The sequence below is a fragment of the Zootoca vivipara genome, chromosome 10, assembly GCF_965207765.1.
Source record: "Zootoca vivipara chromosome 10, rZooViv2.hap1.1, whole genome shotgun sequence".
NCBI classification, from domain to species: domain Eukaryota; kingdom Metazoa; phylum Chordata; class Lepidosauria; order Squamata; family Lacertidae; genus Zootoca; species Zootoca vivipara.
The window spans coordinates 38,192,006-38,208,732 of NC_142593.1; positions in this window are offsets into that span (position 1 = coordinate 38,192,006).

Here is a 16,727-nt window from a genome sequence, read left to right on the forward strand (position 1 = left end):
AAACACCATCAAAGCATTCTTGACATGTGGTTGTCAAGCCTCTGCTTAAAGACCTCCAAAGAAGGAGACTCCACCACACTCCTTGGTAGCAAATTCCACTGCCGAACAGCTCTTACTGTCAGGAAGTTCTTCCTAATGTTTAGGTGGAATCTTCTTTCTTGAAGTTTGAATCCATTACTCCGTGTCCGCTTCTCTGGAGCAGCAGAAAACAATCTTTCTCCCTCCTCCATATGACATCCTTTCATATATTTGAACATGGCTATCATATCACCCCTTAACCTTCTCTTCTCCAGGCTAAACATACCTAGCTCCCTAAGCCGTTCCTCATAAGGCATAGTTTCCAGGCCTTTGACCATTTTGGTTGCCCTCTTCTGGACACGTTCCAGCTTGTCAATATCCTTCTTGAACTGTGGTGCCCAGAACTGGACACAGTACTCCAGGTGAGGTCTGACCAGAGCAGAATACAGTGGTACTATTACTTCCCTTGATCTAGATGCTATACTCCTATTGATGCAGCCCAGAATTGCATTGGCTTTTTTAGCTGCTGCATCACACTGCTGACTCATGTCAAGTTTGTGGTCTACCAAGACTCCTAGATCCTTTTCACATGTACTGCTCTCAAGCCAGGTGTGACCCATCCTGTATTTGTGCCTTTCATTTTTTTTTGCCCAAGTGTAGTACCTTACATTTCTCCTTGTTAAAATTCATCTTGTTTGCTTTGGCCCAGTTGTCTAATCTGTTAAGGTCATTTTGAAGTGTGATCCTGTCCTCTGGGGTATTAGCCACCCCTCCCAGGATCACTGAGAAGTCTAGGTGCACCAGGGAGTGCACCTCATGGCACATCTTTTGTTTTGCTGGAACTTAGTGTCAGGGACATTAGAAAATGGGAGAGAAGCACTAGCATTATAGTCAAGAAAACTAAGTCAATCCTCCCCATTTCTGAATGCACCAAATGTCCAACATTTGGAGGACCACAGTTTTTCTAGCCCTGATGTAGAAACACTTGCACAGACAATTGCACAATCAATTGCAGCATCAGTGAAGTTGGGTACACAGCACACACATTTAAAGCACATCGCCCTCCCCCAAATAAATAAATAATGGGAACTGTAGTTTACATCTCATCTCACAGAAGTACAATTCCTAGGTACAGTTCTCAGGATTCTTTGGGAGGGGGAATCATGCTCTTTAAAGGTGCCTTAAATGTATTGTGTGTGTGTGCTTAACTATTCTTGATTTCACAGACTTCACCTTTGTGGATATACCAAGAGTGGGGGAAAGCACAGAAAAGGAAATACTAAAAATAATTTAGTTTGGAAGGACATGGTAGAGGTTTATAGAGTTATAGTGCGGTGCAAGTGGCACACCTCACATTTCTACATCTCTCAGAAAACTAGAACTCATTGGATCTGAAGTAGCACCAACACAGGCAAATGAACGTGGCGGTGGCTGCTGGTATGAATGGTTTAAGAAAAGGATTAGACTGATTAAGAGAAGATTGGTCTATTCATGACCATGATAGGTAGTAAATGGTATCTCTATGTACAGAAGTAAAGTCTCAACTGTGGAGAAGAAACACCAAAGTAGGGCCATCATCTTCCTGCTCTGTTTTTGAACTTCCTAAAGACACCTGACTGGGCACCAGCAGAAACAGTATTCTGGGACAGATGAAAACCAGCCCTTATGTGCAGTGGAATTACGTTGAAAGAAAGTTAACCATAATGTGATTCCATTAATAACCTTTTGCCACTTGGCACAAAGATTTTTCTCCCAACGTGTCAGACTTGTGGAAGAACAATAATGAAAATCAAATAAAATCGCAATGTACTTAACTTAGGATGCCCTGCATGAGCACCCCTATAATGTTCTAAAGCAGAGGGATTCTTATAATATATATGATGTCTTGAAATTACCCATAAATAAATGGGTTTATAACAGGCATGCAGAAGCATATTTCCCTGCTGGCCCATTACTAACATTCTTTCGTTCAGAGGAGCTGTCATTCATTACACATTTATTCCCCTTAATCCTCTCACTTTAAAATCCATAACCACTTTCCTTCTCTCCTCAACTTAATTTATTTTCCTCAAGTCCTCTTTGCGATAACCCTATCAATAATATTTGGAAACGCAGGTACATCATGTCCATTCTTGCCCTACAGGCATCTCTGCCCTGGCGCACCTTGATTGCGCCCGTCAGAATATAATACAAGTGAGGTAGACTAATTTGCTTAGGGCACTTTGATAAGGAGGATTCTGCTTTGGTAGAGGAGGATGCACAATGTGGCCATGATATCTCCTCAAAGCCTTCAGTTCTGGGAATTAAATAGTTCTGCCCATAACAACCAACAAGGATGATTTCACTTCTAGCTTAGCTTTTTGCTTGGGTGTAGGCATCGTTTTGCATCCGGAGGGACCCCAGAGCATCAGCATAGCACATGCTTGGCATACAGAAGGTCCCAGTATTGATCCCTGGCATCAGCAGGCAGGACTGGGAAAGGAGACTCCTGTCTAAAACCCTGGAGAGCAATTTCCAATCAGTGTAGACCAAGGATAATTGGTGTTGCTCTCCAGATAGTTTTTGGGCTACAACTCCCTTCAGCCAGCATGGTGAATGGCCAAGGATGATGGGTACACAGATAGCCCTACAACAACTAGAGTGCACAATGATGGCTACCGCTGGTGTAGACAATAGCAAGCTAGATGAATGAAGAGTCTAAACCAGCATCTTAGTTCCTATACATGAAGGATCACTCATACCATCAATTCCCCACCCAAGTGGTCTGTCCTGCAGGGTGAAGGTGATGCTCCACTTGTGGAACATTATCCCCTGCAGGATTGATCCCAGTTTGGGGGTGATTGACCCCCTCAGCAGGTGTTCTGTGGAAGGGTCTATCCTGCTGGGTGTGGGTGATGCTTCACAAGTGGGTTTCCTTTAGGCTCAACTCCTCTGCTCAACAGCGGTTGAGCAATGGGGTTGGATCCTGAAAGGAGAGGCATCCCTGGTCTCAGTTGACAGTGGGGAAGGAGACTCAAGGTCTTCTTCCCCCATCCTTGTCCCAGCTATATGCCCTAATTAAACATCATTCCCTCCCTGGAACTTATTCAGGACCAGATTGGTGATGGGATGGATTGAGGGGGAGGATGTGTACACCCCTATCATGTATATTGATGGCACAATATGGACTGATATGGAAACAGAATGCAAGACAAAACAGGCTTCCCACAGGCATTTCAGGGGGAAACGTCCAAGTAGTTATGTCAAATGAACATTCTGAAAATGTTAATGCTTTTAACATCAAGAGGAAATCACAGAACACACAAAAAGTATACATTCCCTACATTGTGAGAACACAATGCTGGGCTAGGTGGGTTATTGGCCTGAACCAGAAGGCTCAACTTATGTCCCTATGTTTCATTGACTCCCCAATTTGGATCTTCCCCTTATAGAACGGCATTCATGGGTGGCCGTCCCACCTGGTTGCATCCGAGGGAGAGGTGAGACAACGAGGCCACCTGTGTTGGTCAACTCTCATTTTGTCTCTTCTCCTCCCAGAACTGCCTCCTCCATTGACCTCCATTTCACACCATTCCATTGACTTAGCGGAATGAAAGTTTGGGTAACTGCATTTATTTAGGAATGCATTGGGAGAAAAAATTCTTAAGTCGAAGCAACACTATCTAAAAATTCGTAAGTAGAAAAAATCCTATCTAAACCGCATCCAAGATGGCGGACGGAGCTCCATTCGTAAGTAGAAACATTCGTAAGTAGAGTTATTCGTAAGTAGAGGTACCACTGTATTATTATTATTATTATTATTATTATTATTATTATTATTATTAAAATTTGTATAGATCACAGGGTGGTTCATAACATAAAAATACAAAATGAGAACACAAAATACACATTTTAAAAGACTATAGAACATTTAATCAGTCAAAGGCCTGGTTATAGAGAAACGTTTTCACCTGGTGCCATAGGATTGTAGAGTTGGAAGGGAAGGACCCCCAAGGGTCATGTGGTCCAATCGCCAAGTCCAACAGCTAAAGAATCCCTGGCAGATGGCCAACCAACCTCTGTTTAAAAGCTTGCAGTGAAGGTGACTCCACCACTTTCTTTTCTTCCAATTTTCTTCTTATTGTTAATCTAAAATGTAAAGCACCCTGGCTGTTTTGGTGGCATGTTGGCATGAAAGAAAGAAAGAAAATGAAAATCCTATACAAGCCATTCAGTATGGCTAAAACAGCTCTCTGGATTGTGGCCAATGAGTTCTTAAGGCATGAACACATCCCTGATTTATATGCCACTGGGGCATCACGAAAGAGACTTTGCAGCCCTTCAAATAAATTACATCGTAACTCCTGTAACAAAAGGGCATTATGTATTAGGCAAGGTAGTGAAGCAGTGGCAAACACATTGTCTCTTTAATTGCTGTATTTTGGGGCTTTGCTCAGCAATGTATCTAATTTAGGTTTTTGACCTGCACATCATAGGAAGACAGGCAGGCAGGCAGGCAGACAAACACACACACACACACACACACACACACACACACACACACACACACACACGTATATATACCCATTGCTGCTAACCCACAGCATGACTTGTTCCAGCCATGCTTGCCAGGGTTGATGGGAGCTGTAGTTCAGCAACATCTGAAGGAGCAAAGGTTCCCCATTCCTGCTGTGAAAAATCATGTTGTATGCACATTTTCAAGCTATTCACTGTTACCCCAAATGTTATTTTGGGCCGTGGTAAGTCAAGTCTGAAGCTTGAAAGTAACAGATATTTCTTCTGCTGCTTTACAGGGAGCGTTATTATCCAATGGCAATCTTAAACTCTTAAGGACAGTTTAATGCAATTTTGAAATTATTGTTAATATTTCACAGCATCACCCATTATTGGTACACAACCAGGAACAGTTTGCTAGTTTCTGTTCAGTGCCTTGTTGCAACAGTGTAGGCTGAAGACCAACTGTCCAAAAATATCTCTGTACAAAGTGACCTAGAGGTGTGTTTTTAAAAATAAAAGAAGGTAATCTCTAATTGTTGACATAGCTGAGAATATGAACCAAAACATAGTCATCTTGATGGATTTCTGTATGCATTGGACTTAAATTATTGGGGTTTTTTCTTGATTCTTTTCTTGTTTTATCCTTTCTGTAAACCACTTTGCAGTTTTTGTACAAACAAGAGGTGTATAAGTTTTATAAAATAAATAAGTGATGCCCACCCCATGCTGTTGGACTACAGCTCCCATCAGCCCAGACTGCACAGCCAACAATCAGGATGATGTTGGTTGTAGTCAAACAACATCTGGAGGGCATCATGTTGGCCCTCCAGGATTGTGACCTAAAGTAGGGATAGGGAGAATGTGGGCCTCCAGAAGTTGCTGGACTACAACTCCCATCATCCTTGACTATTGGCCATGCTGGCTGGGGTTGATGGAGGTTGTAGTCCAGTAGCATCTGAAAGTCCACAAATTCCCCATCCCTGCCCTAAAGCTTCTGCCATGCTCTGTTACATATGTATGTAGACTGGTCTAACAAAGAAAGAAAGACAAGAAAAAAGAAACCCTAGCTTTACTTTTTACCAGTTCAAACCAGCAATGCCTTTGGCCCTAACTCTTTGCCCTTGAATAAATGAGACATTGTTGAGCAAATAAAAGAGCTGCCACTTCACATTCTGGAAACAGAACAGAGAGATTAGTGCTATCATAATGAAATACAATAGCTCAGCTAGTTCCATTTCATTTCCTGATAATGCAGCAGTCTAGAAGTCATTCTATAATTTCCGAGGGCTGAAAACAAAGAGCATCGCTCCTTTCAGGGCAGGAAAGACCATCACTTTCTTACAGGCTTCATCCTTTCATCCTAATGTCTGCCTTCCTTGTCAACAATCAAATAAAATGTTCACAAACACGTTTTTCTCCAATGTTTTCTAAACCGAGATTCTCGGAGACAAGTCCCCTTTCGATTTCCGGCTTTGAAGAAAAGAGGCGTGTTGAAAGCAAGCTCTGCTGCTGTTTAAGAATCTCCTGTAAAACTGGCTATGGCCTGGCCACGATGATGTATTTTATGTCATAAAATAATGGGGTTTTGATTAAATAAGTCAAGGCCTAGTCTACAGAAGCAGCATTATTACTAATATTTCAAGTATCCATCATACTACACACATTGGTCTCCCTTAAGATAAGCCAAGGACAGCAAAAAAAAATTTAGATGACACTCTTGGCAAGCGCTGGGCAATTTAACATTGCTTCCTATTTAATGTGCTGTACAGTTTGGGGACATTTCCACTCCCATTGATCAAAGTACTCTGCTTATAGCAGAGTCTCATAGGGACACACATACCAAATAGTATACATTATAAAAACACACCAGAGATTGGTCCACACAATTGGTTTCCACTATTTCATTTGTTTATTTACAGCAATTATACCCCACTGAAACGCTATTCTCTCTTACGGTGGCAGTGTGGGCACAGCCACAGGTGAGGGCACAGGTGCAGTGATGGGGTTGGCAACAGCACAGTGTGACAGCGGGGGCAGGGGGACCGGATCTGCATGCAGGGTGTTATTGTGGAGGCGGGGTGTCATCGGGGCATTTTGCCTACAGCTGCAGAGGATCTTGGTCCAATCCTGCACATCTGCACCACACATTTAAAACACTCTGATACGCCGATATTTAGAAAGTTTGCTACTATTTCAACTTTTCAAAAGCCTTATATTATTTTTGTTAATTCTTCTTATTGATACTTTTGTTGTGTTTTTCATAAACCGCTTTGAGTTGTTGTTTTTCCACAATCAAGCAGTGTACAAATGTTATGAATGAATAATAATAATTTATTATTTATACCCTGCCCATCTGGCTGGGCTTCCCCTGCCACTCTGGCAGCTTCCAACAAACATTAAAATGCATCAAATATCACAGATTAAAAACTTCCCTAAACAGGGCTGCCTTTAGGTATTTTCTAAATGTCAGGTAGTTGTTTATCTCTCTGACCTCTGATGGGCGGGTGCCACTACTGAGAAGGCCCTCTGCCTGGTTCCCTGTAGCTTTGCTTCTCGCAGTGAGGGAACTGCCAGAAGGCCCTCGGTGCTGGACCTCAGTGTCCGGGCAGAATGATGGGGGTGGAGACGCTCCTTCAGCATGAATGAATGCTGTTTTAGCCGTCATGGCTTCCTGCAAAGAATCTTGGGGACTGTGCTTTGTTAAGTGCGCTGAGAGTTGTTAGAAGACACCCTCATTTTCCCTTGCAGAGCTACAATTCCCACAGCAGTTTAATACTCAATCCCTCTTCCAGGGAAACTCGGGGAATTGCTGCTCAATGAGGGGAATAGGGGTATCCTAACAACTCTGAGCACTGTTGACAAAGTACGGGGGTCTTTGCGGGAAGCCATGCCTGTTAAAGTGGTATAAGAGTGCTTTAAATGTATGGTGCGGATGTGGCCACTAGACACCCCTCCTGAGCTGAAAACATGTGAAGGAACTATGTACAACCACGGCAGTTTCATGCATAACCAAACTAACTGCACCTGACAGCTGAATGGGCTACCGGTTTTACAACTAAGTTTGCAGTAATATATCGTCATGTGATTGTAAGCAGCTGTTTGCCAGGGCAGGGGGGGGGGGCGGCGGATTATGAACCATGCCGGAGTATATTTTCCTAGATGAGAACTGATAACCAAGCAGGGACAAATCCTGTAATTTACAGCACATCATGAAAATGAATCAAAGCGTGCAATTTGTGGAAAGCACTACTGCAGACAAATAAAAAGTTATCTGAGAGATTCACTGCAGCCTCCAACAGCTTTCTGCAAGCCTTGCCTTGTATCCCAAACCCACAGGAATCCAAAGAAGCCCCCATTAACTAAAGTCGCCTGCTTTGCCTGAATAGGGCTCCAGGTTCACTTCTTGGCATCTCAAGGTAGGGCTGAGAAAAGACTTGTCCGTCAGGGTAGACAATACTGACCCAGCAAGGTGGTTCTTATGTCATATTAAAATGAGGAATGCAACACATGTTGCTTCTCCATTTCATGAATCACAGCGCCTCATTTTATATGCCCCCCAACACCTCTTGGAGCTACTTCATTCTTCCATTTCATCAGAATTTCTTCTTCATTTCACTCTTATTTTTTCTAGCAGCTTTAAAAAAGTGCCCCCCCTATATTGTTTCAGGGACAATTGGAAAGGACAGTATTTTATTTGATAAAAAATAATTGAATTGGGAACATCAATTTGTAGGCTGACAGTTCTCTTAACATATATCATATTGCTGGGTACACACACACACACACACACACACACACACACACACACACACACACTGTGTGTGTGTGTATATATATATATATATATATATATAGAGAGAGAGAGAGAGAGAGAGAGAGAGAGAGAGAGAGAGAGAGAGAGAGAGAGAGAGAGACATGGTTATTTGTCTCCTGAAGCCAATCTAAGATTCCATATGAGAGAGAGAGAGAGAGAGAGAGAGAGAGAGAGAGAGAGCGAGAGAGAGAGAGAGCTCCCCAAAGAGGATTAAAGGTTTCTGGTTCTGAAGTAAACAGCCTTAGGCTTCCAAAGTTTAATCCTGCAACTTTGCCAAGGAATTCCTCAAGTCAAACTCAAGGCTCAGAACTTCCACTTAACCTAGATTGATTTCTGGGGGCTCAGAAGATGCTCAGAAGCCTATGATACTGAACATTTTTTTTAAAGGAGAATAACAACATAGTTACCATCACCATTCAATTAGAAGTGGCAAAACAATGCTTGTATTCTCAGATTCGTAAATAAATGGCCAATGACTTTTACCTACAGTACTAACACAAATCTCTCTCTCTCTCTCTCATCTATCTATCTATCTGTCATCACAAATGTTAGTACAGTAACGAGATAATTAGTCAGCATCCTAGTATTCTAAAAAAGTACATTGTGTTTTTTCAACAAATTTCCAAGCACAATTCAAAGTGTTGGTGCTGACCTTTAAAGCCCTAAACGGCCTCAGCCCAGTGTACCTGAAGGAGCGTCTCCACCCCCATTGCCCAGCGCAGAGGGCCTTCTGGAGGTTCCTTCACTGCGAGAAGTGAGGTTACAGGGAACCAGGCAGAGGGCCTTCTCAGTAGTGGCACCTGCCCTGTGGAACACCCTCCCATCAGATGTCAAGGCAATAAGCAACTATCTGACTTTTAAAAGACATTTGAAGGTTAGCCCTGTTTAGGGAAGTTTTTAATGTTTGATGTTTTGTCTTGTTTTTAATATTCTGTTTGGTGCTGCCCAGAGTGGCTAGTGAGCCCTGGCCAGATGGGCAGGGTATAAGTAATAATAATAATAATGTTGTTGTTGTTGTTGTTGTTGTTAAAAAGCAGATTCTCCATTCCCCATCAGACACCTCACAGTTAAAAAGAGCCAAACAAACATGGAGGAGGAGGGCCATCAGAGACAAAAAGGCATACCAGTTGATGGAAATCACAGATATACAATCACTCTAGTATTGCATCATTAGGATTAAAAATGTGTTATTTTTCACATTGCCAAAAAGGCTACAACACTACCCAATACTTCAATGGTGTTTAAAAAAACAAAACAAAAACCTGTTTTTTAGTGCTTTCCATTATTAAGATCATCTTTATTAACACAGTCAGCAGCACTATAGGCCTGACCTCCATTACGATCAGTAGACCATGAAGACACTTAAAGAGATTTGTATTATATGAAGGGCATGGATCAGGAAGCTTAATGATTTGCAGATGGGAATTTTTCAAGACAGCCAACAAAACTAGGAACTATATATTGAATATCCTTTCAATGGAGATTGCTTTCAAGGAGTTAATACCTTTCTAATCTGTCTTTCTTTTTTCACTCAGACAGCTAATTTTTGTTACAAAGATCCTGCATTTATTAACTGTCACCTGGTTTGCTTTACTAGCCCCAAATGCTAAGTGCTATACAAAAGAGAGAGAGGCAAAAAGTAACATTTCAAAGCCTTCTTGTAGGCTTACCATTGAAATGCTAAGCTTTATGGACAGGGTTGTTACAGATCTCCAGGCCTGCAGCAAAACTAGCGTTAATTTTAAAAATGAATGAGAAGCTTAAAAATGAATGAGAAGCTTAATGAATGAACCCCCATTCATTTTTATAGTAGAAAATTAATGGGCATTTGAATGAATGAATGAATGAATGAATACAAAATGCAAATTGATTTATTGCTTTTAATTGTGGTATATTACAGGCATTGTTTTGCATTGAAGAAATAGGCTAGAACTCTATGTTCAGTTTACAGAAAACAGAGAACAGAGAGAGGACAGTGAAACAGAAAGAATGGAACAGTCTATTTAGCTTCTATTGCAGTTAATCTGTGTGTGTACACATTTTTATTTCCTTTACAATGGAGACCGTTTGTCTCATCTATTTGGAATTTCATGCCATTTTGTTAGAACACACCGAAGTTATAAGCAGCTGAAGAGTGGTTGATATCCTATTGAAGTCAATGGAGGAACCAATTAACAAGTTAATGACTAGGAAATGAAATGAATTACGATTGAAAAATAAAAATAAAGAATTGGAAACAAATTCTCTCCATTGCAACACTTTGAATTAAAGAAATTCTTGTTTTTCTCCTGTAACATCTGGATGCCTGTTGCTCAGGCATAAAATAATAATAATAATAATAATAATAATAATAATAATAATAATAATAATCTGCCATACACCATAAGCTTTGAAGATGTTTAGGAGCAAAGTACGGATCCCTTCCTACAGAAACAGCATCATGTGCATCATATGTCAGTAGTTTTGATACAGAATATAGCACTCAAGAATATAGCAAACCAAGAAGACTGAAATGGTGCTTAAGTGAATGGCATGAGTAACTGAAGAGAACTGAGCCAGTGGACTTTCCTTGGCATGAATTATGGGCTAGCAGGATAAGGATTTGTATCATACTGAGAGATTAGGTAAGGATGAAAGCATTTGGAATTTGACTGAACACCAGACGTAACTCATTAATCATGAGCTGTCACGTACAGCATTGAGATTTCATGAAGGCTCTGTGGCTGGAATTTTCTACCTCAGTTCTTGAGGACAGTATGGGGGTTTGCATTTATTGTCTCCATTCTGTATTCATGCAACAAGACACACACATGTTATTTTTCCATTCAAATCGAGCAGCTATCAAGAGAGCACATCTATGCGAGAAAGCGAGGCCTTACTTTTTTCTGGAATGCATCTGAACAAACAGCAATAAATCTTTGTCTTTGTGCGCTCGGGCCCACTCTCATTGGCAGCTCACCTCTGACCGCTTGAGCGTAGGATGCTTCTAGGTTTGTTTGCACTCTTTCTGAAGAGCATCTCTAGGGGAGCTTGGCTACAAGTGACCCGTGGAGTTGGACAGCTGTGCAACGGCAATTCGGTGCCAAGAAAACCAAACCCCCTTTAACAGGTTCCTTAGACATATGGCGTGGCCATCTGTAGCAACTGTTGTCATCTCCACCCTCCACACACAACATGCACTATGTTGGCTGGGCTGGAGGTGTTGGAGTTTGGCATCGAATGGGCAAACACAGATGAATTATTGAGTAGCCCCTTTTATAACGTATTCATAATTCACATGGTTGCTCTGATGTTCTCTGCAGAGGATGTGGCGAATGTTCCCATACAAAATAGCTCTGGGGCAACAGTTAATGGAAATCACTCTATCAGATGTCAGGTCTGTTTTCTTTCGCTAGCACACTCTGGCCTATACCGTCTCCAATAGGATCACCTTCATTAAAGGAGAAGAAAAACAGGGGAATCTGTGTCAAACAAACAGCGTAAGGTGTGTGCTTTAAATGGGTGATTAAATGTGATACGCTCTGGTCCACAGGTTCCTGTTTCACTGATCTTATGTGGGAGTGTTATGAGGGAAAGAATGCACAATACTGCACTTAGGACATCCCCTCTCTGCCCACCCTACACAGGTACCAGAATGAGGTGGAAAAGCTGACTGTGGGTAGGGAGGCTTATTTTGAATGTTAAACCAACATAAGGCAACAACAATATAATAATAATATAATAATAACTTCTTATTTGTACCCCACCCATCTGGCTGAGTTTCCCCAGCCACTCTGGGCGGCTTCCAACAGAACATTAAAATGCAACATTAAAAGCTTCCCTAAACAGGGCTGCCTTCAGATGTCTTCTAAAAGTCTAAAATAATAATCCTACGAGCAGAAACAGCAAAATGAAGGCAGCACCACAATCTCTCTCTGAGGTATTGCTTTCTGATTTGAATGGGCTTCCCTACCACCACCTTTAAAATGGCACCCCTCACTCACAGCCTCAAATGGTATAATCCATAGCCCAAGACATTTTGCTGTCTGAGGTGAAATACAAAAGTGCCCCTCTCCTCTCCCTACGCCACCCACCACAACCCATACAGCAGCAGACTGGACCGGCAGTTGAATATTGGTTCAATGCTGGTGACAGAACAGCATCCTCCCACTTCACCTGAGGGTAGCAGACTAGTAAATCAAGTGGCACACGCTGCTTTGTCCTCCTTGCTACAGCTTGCTGACCCCCAGCATTTGCTACCTGAGGTAACTACTTCAGTCTGCCTACTTGCAGGGCCAGCTCTAACAATCTACAGTTGTACCTTGGTTTTTGAACAGCTTAGTTCTCAAACATTTTGGCTACCGAACACCGCAAACCTGGAAGTGAGTGTTCCAGTTTGTGAACCATTTGTGGAACCCGGAAATCCGACAGGGCTTCCACGGCTTCCGATTTGGTTTTCGAACGTTTTGGAAGTCGAACCTTGAAAGACTTCCAAGGTACGACTGTATTTTAGAAACTCGGTTGCCTACTATTACATTCTGATCCATGTATAGATCTCATCATTTGATAAGACTCCGAGATAGTCCATTTCATCACAGTTAACTAATGTGAAGGGGCATCATGTGATTGCTAATCAATGGGAACACATTCCTGGCCTCACCCCCAACATGGGGAATGCTGTCTGGGCCCACCTACAGTCTTGGCATGTCCCTGAGTAGGAAAGAAGCCTACATGAAAGCAGTGTGGCCATCTGTAGGCCAGGCCAGGCACACACACACACCCCGTCAGTAATGGATGAAGAGGATGAAGAAAGTGCCACACCTGGAGCATACATGTAAAGCCCACTTTAATGGTACCTGTGACCTGTCTCATTCTGTTCTGGTTTCTGCTGTTTGGGGGGGATTTATAGAATCCAGGAAGTATTTTTAGCATGGAACGCAGAGTAAAAAATACATTTTGAATGGAGATCATGAGAATTCAAAAGGGCAGAAGTGAAAAAACAAAGAGTGGACTACTAAGGAAGGGCATTTCCATATGAATATATTTCGACAATAAGCTACAACTTTATTGTGAAAGTGCAAGCTTTGACCGCTCAAGATTGCACCCCAATGCTCTTCTCTTTTGTCTGGCAACTTACAGTATTTAAAAAATGGAAAGTCCTCATATTTATAGTGGTATTATGTCATAGTATGAGTGGAACGTTACATTGAAAAAGTCACCACTCCAAAACGATGGAGATAGGTCACTTCATGGTGATTTTACCACATCCATGATTAAGTCTAAGTTGTCCAGGGAAGCCACAGGTGGCATCCAACAAAATGATTACACAAACAGAACAACTTATGATAATACAATGCAAATTCTTCCCTCTCCCTGCAAAGACACTGTACTGCCTCCAAATCTGCCCCAGAGGACTGGAGGGAATCCAGAGCAGATGGCGGGTGAGGTTCCAGGGGGCACAGAGGTGGAAGAGAGGAGGTTCTGTTGTGCTAGAGTTCTGCTCTAGAAACTCACAACTCATGAAAGAAGCTCCTCGCCTAGAAGTGTTAAAGAGGAGAACAGATGAAGACCTGCACAAGCTAATAGCCTGGTGCTATGCATGTTTATTGAGAAAAGAGGCTCAGTGAGGCTTACTTCCAAGTATGTCTGCCTAGGTTTGCAGCTTTAAAAAAATTGAGATTCATGCCATTTCTAAGCAGCTCAGAATATGCTAAAACTCCTTCTGGTTCTAAAATTATATGATTCTAAAGCATTTTGTTATAAATATGAAAATTCATCACTTAGTATCCAGTGGCTCAGATCCTCGGTAAAAATCCAGTCTCTCTTGGCAAAATTTACCAAGTTTAATGGCATTTCCTTTGATGAAGGATCCTTATATAGCCACAGATACAGAATCTCATTGCAAAACATTGACAGAGGAAAATAAAACCTATGTACCACTGCTTCCACTTCAGCCTGATCCAGACATTATAATTCACAACCAAAGAAGCTAATGTAGTACAGTCATACCTCGGTTTAAGTACGCCTCGGTTTGAGTATTTTCAGTTTAAGTACTCCGCGGACCTGTCTGGAATGGATTAATCCACTTTCCATTACTTTCAATGGGAAAGTTCGCTTCAGGTTAAGTACACTTCAGGTTAAGTACCTTCTTAAAGAACTTCTTTGGGGGTCTTTAAGCAGAGGCTTGACAGGCATATGTCAAGAATGCTTTGATGGTGTTTCCTGCTTGGCAGGGGGTTGGACTGGATGGCCCTTGTGGTCTCTTCCAACTCTATGATTCTGTGATTCTATAAGTACTCCACGGACCATCTGGAACGGATTAATCCACTTTCCATTACTTTCAATGGGAAAGTTCGCTTCAGGTTAAGTACACTTCAGGTTAAGTACAGACTTCCGGAACCAATTGTGTTTGTAAACCGAGGTACCACTGTAGCTTAAACACCTTCAAATTAAAATATTACAATTTAAAATAAACAAAAACACTAAAAAGGTAGCAGAAATTACAAAACAATTTCCAGAGAAAGCAACAAGCACACAAAATATAGGTCAAAGCCCTGACGAAGCAAAAATCTTTAATGCCATTTTATTTAAATACACAGAGAGCATTTGCCCCTTGGCCCCCATAGAAGAGGAATAACACAATTATCTATACTAAAGTCGGCAATCTTGCACTGGATGCCACAGGTGGCAGCTATTCGATCATTTTCATTTCAGCAATAGATTTTAAAAAACGTACTCAAATTAATTAGTCAATTAACTTGATCCAGAGATGAAGAGAGATGGAAAATCACAGGGAGCCATTTATATCCTCCCAGTCATCAGACTGAAGAGCACAGCAACTGAAATCACAGCAGTGGAACTAAGAAGGACACAGCTTGAGCCAAATGTCCACTCTGAGGTGCCCGATATTATAGAAACCTAGAAGTAATGCGTGCCAGAACACCTTTCTGGACTGTTTGCATCACTTTTGCTGTGTTCTGCACAATGGGTGCAGATTTTAGGTATTTCCGATGCTTGCTTTATTGTTTTTGTCTTATTGGTGGTTATGTTACTTTTTGTCCTGATAAGAAGGGCTTGATAGCTGAAGCATACCCAGGGGCGGAGCTAAGGGGCGGAGGGGGCGGGCCTCCCCAGGTTCCACTATGGGGGGGTGACAGTTGGCGCCCCACCCTGTGACTCCCAAGGTGAGCCCCTGCAGCCTCCTGGTAAAAAGCCCGCTTGGCATGGCACGGCGCGCTGCACCAGTGGGCTATCTACCTGGAGCCTGGACGCTCGGTTTAGGCTCTGTTTTGAAGTCGCGGGTGGTTGCGATCCCCCTCTACGTTGTAACGCATGCGGCGTTCCGTAGCAATGCCCCCCCTGGGTGCATGGCAATTTGCAGCCCCGGGTGTCGCGGTGGCTCGCTATGCCGCTGATCATATCAAGTTGTGCTGTACTTGGCGAGCTAAGCCATTTCGGAGAGCAGTTGCTAGATCAGATGTTTTGAATGATATCCTAGATTGGGGGGAAAGCCCGATGCAATTTTAAAAACTCTTGTATCTTGGAAAGAAAAAGCATCACTACAGTCTGTTTTCCAAGGTCATGGGAACTTCTGGAGGAAGACTTGCCTCCACCATGAGGGGATCGATTTCCAGCTGCTTGGACCCACCCATTCACATGCTCTGATTGTTTTCAGTGAGCTCTGCGGCCTAGAAGATTGTGGATGAAGGATGACACCAGGGAAGACCAGGGATGAGAGCATGGAATACTTCTTGTCAGCATGTGTTATACTCAGCTGTATGTAAGAGCTTTCATACAGGTATGAATTAGTCTGTAAGCAGCCTAGAAATGACGAACCTCCCCAAATTGGTGTTTTATTGTGGGTCTATTCAGCAATAGACTTCTTGGCACACTATTAGTACATTAGTGGTAGATTTATCCTGCTTTATTAGTTGTTCTACGATGCTTCCCCAACACTAGGCACATTATTGCTGTCCAGGGGGGCTTTAGTATGAAACGTTATGAGATTTCAGCAGGACGTTAGAGGGTATGAACTGGCCCTCTTGAATGTGCAATAAGGAGGACGTCTGGAGGGGTTTGGAGTTTATTAGACAGCAAAGGAATCAACATAAATACATATCACATGCAAACATTCATTGATGTTTGATTCTTTGTGATTCTTTTGACTGCATGTTTCAGCTATGAGGGCAGCTCTTCAACTGGCCCTCCCCTTTTCGGGCATGTAGTTTATGGAAAATGTGTAACCGGAAATGAACTTTGGTCTTGCATTTGTATGCATTTGTAAGATCAAAATATTTCAGTAACAGAGGAAACAATCCACCAAATTACCCCAGACTAAAATCCTTAATCACTCTTTTTCAAACTTTTTTTTTTTGCCACTTGGCTATTTTCCAGGTTATCCAATTTAATTGCCTATTAA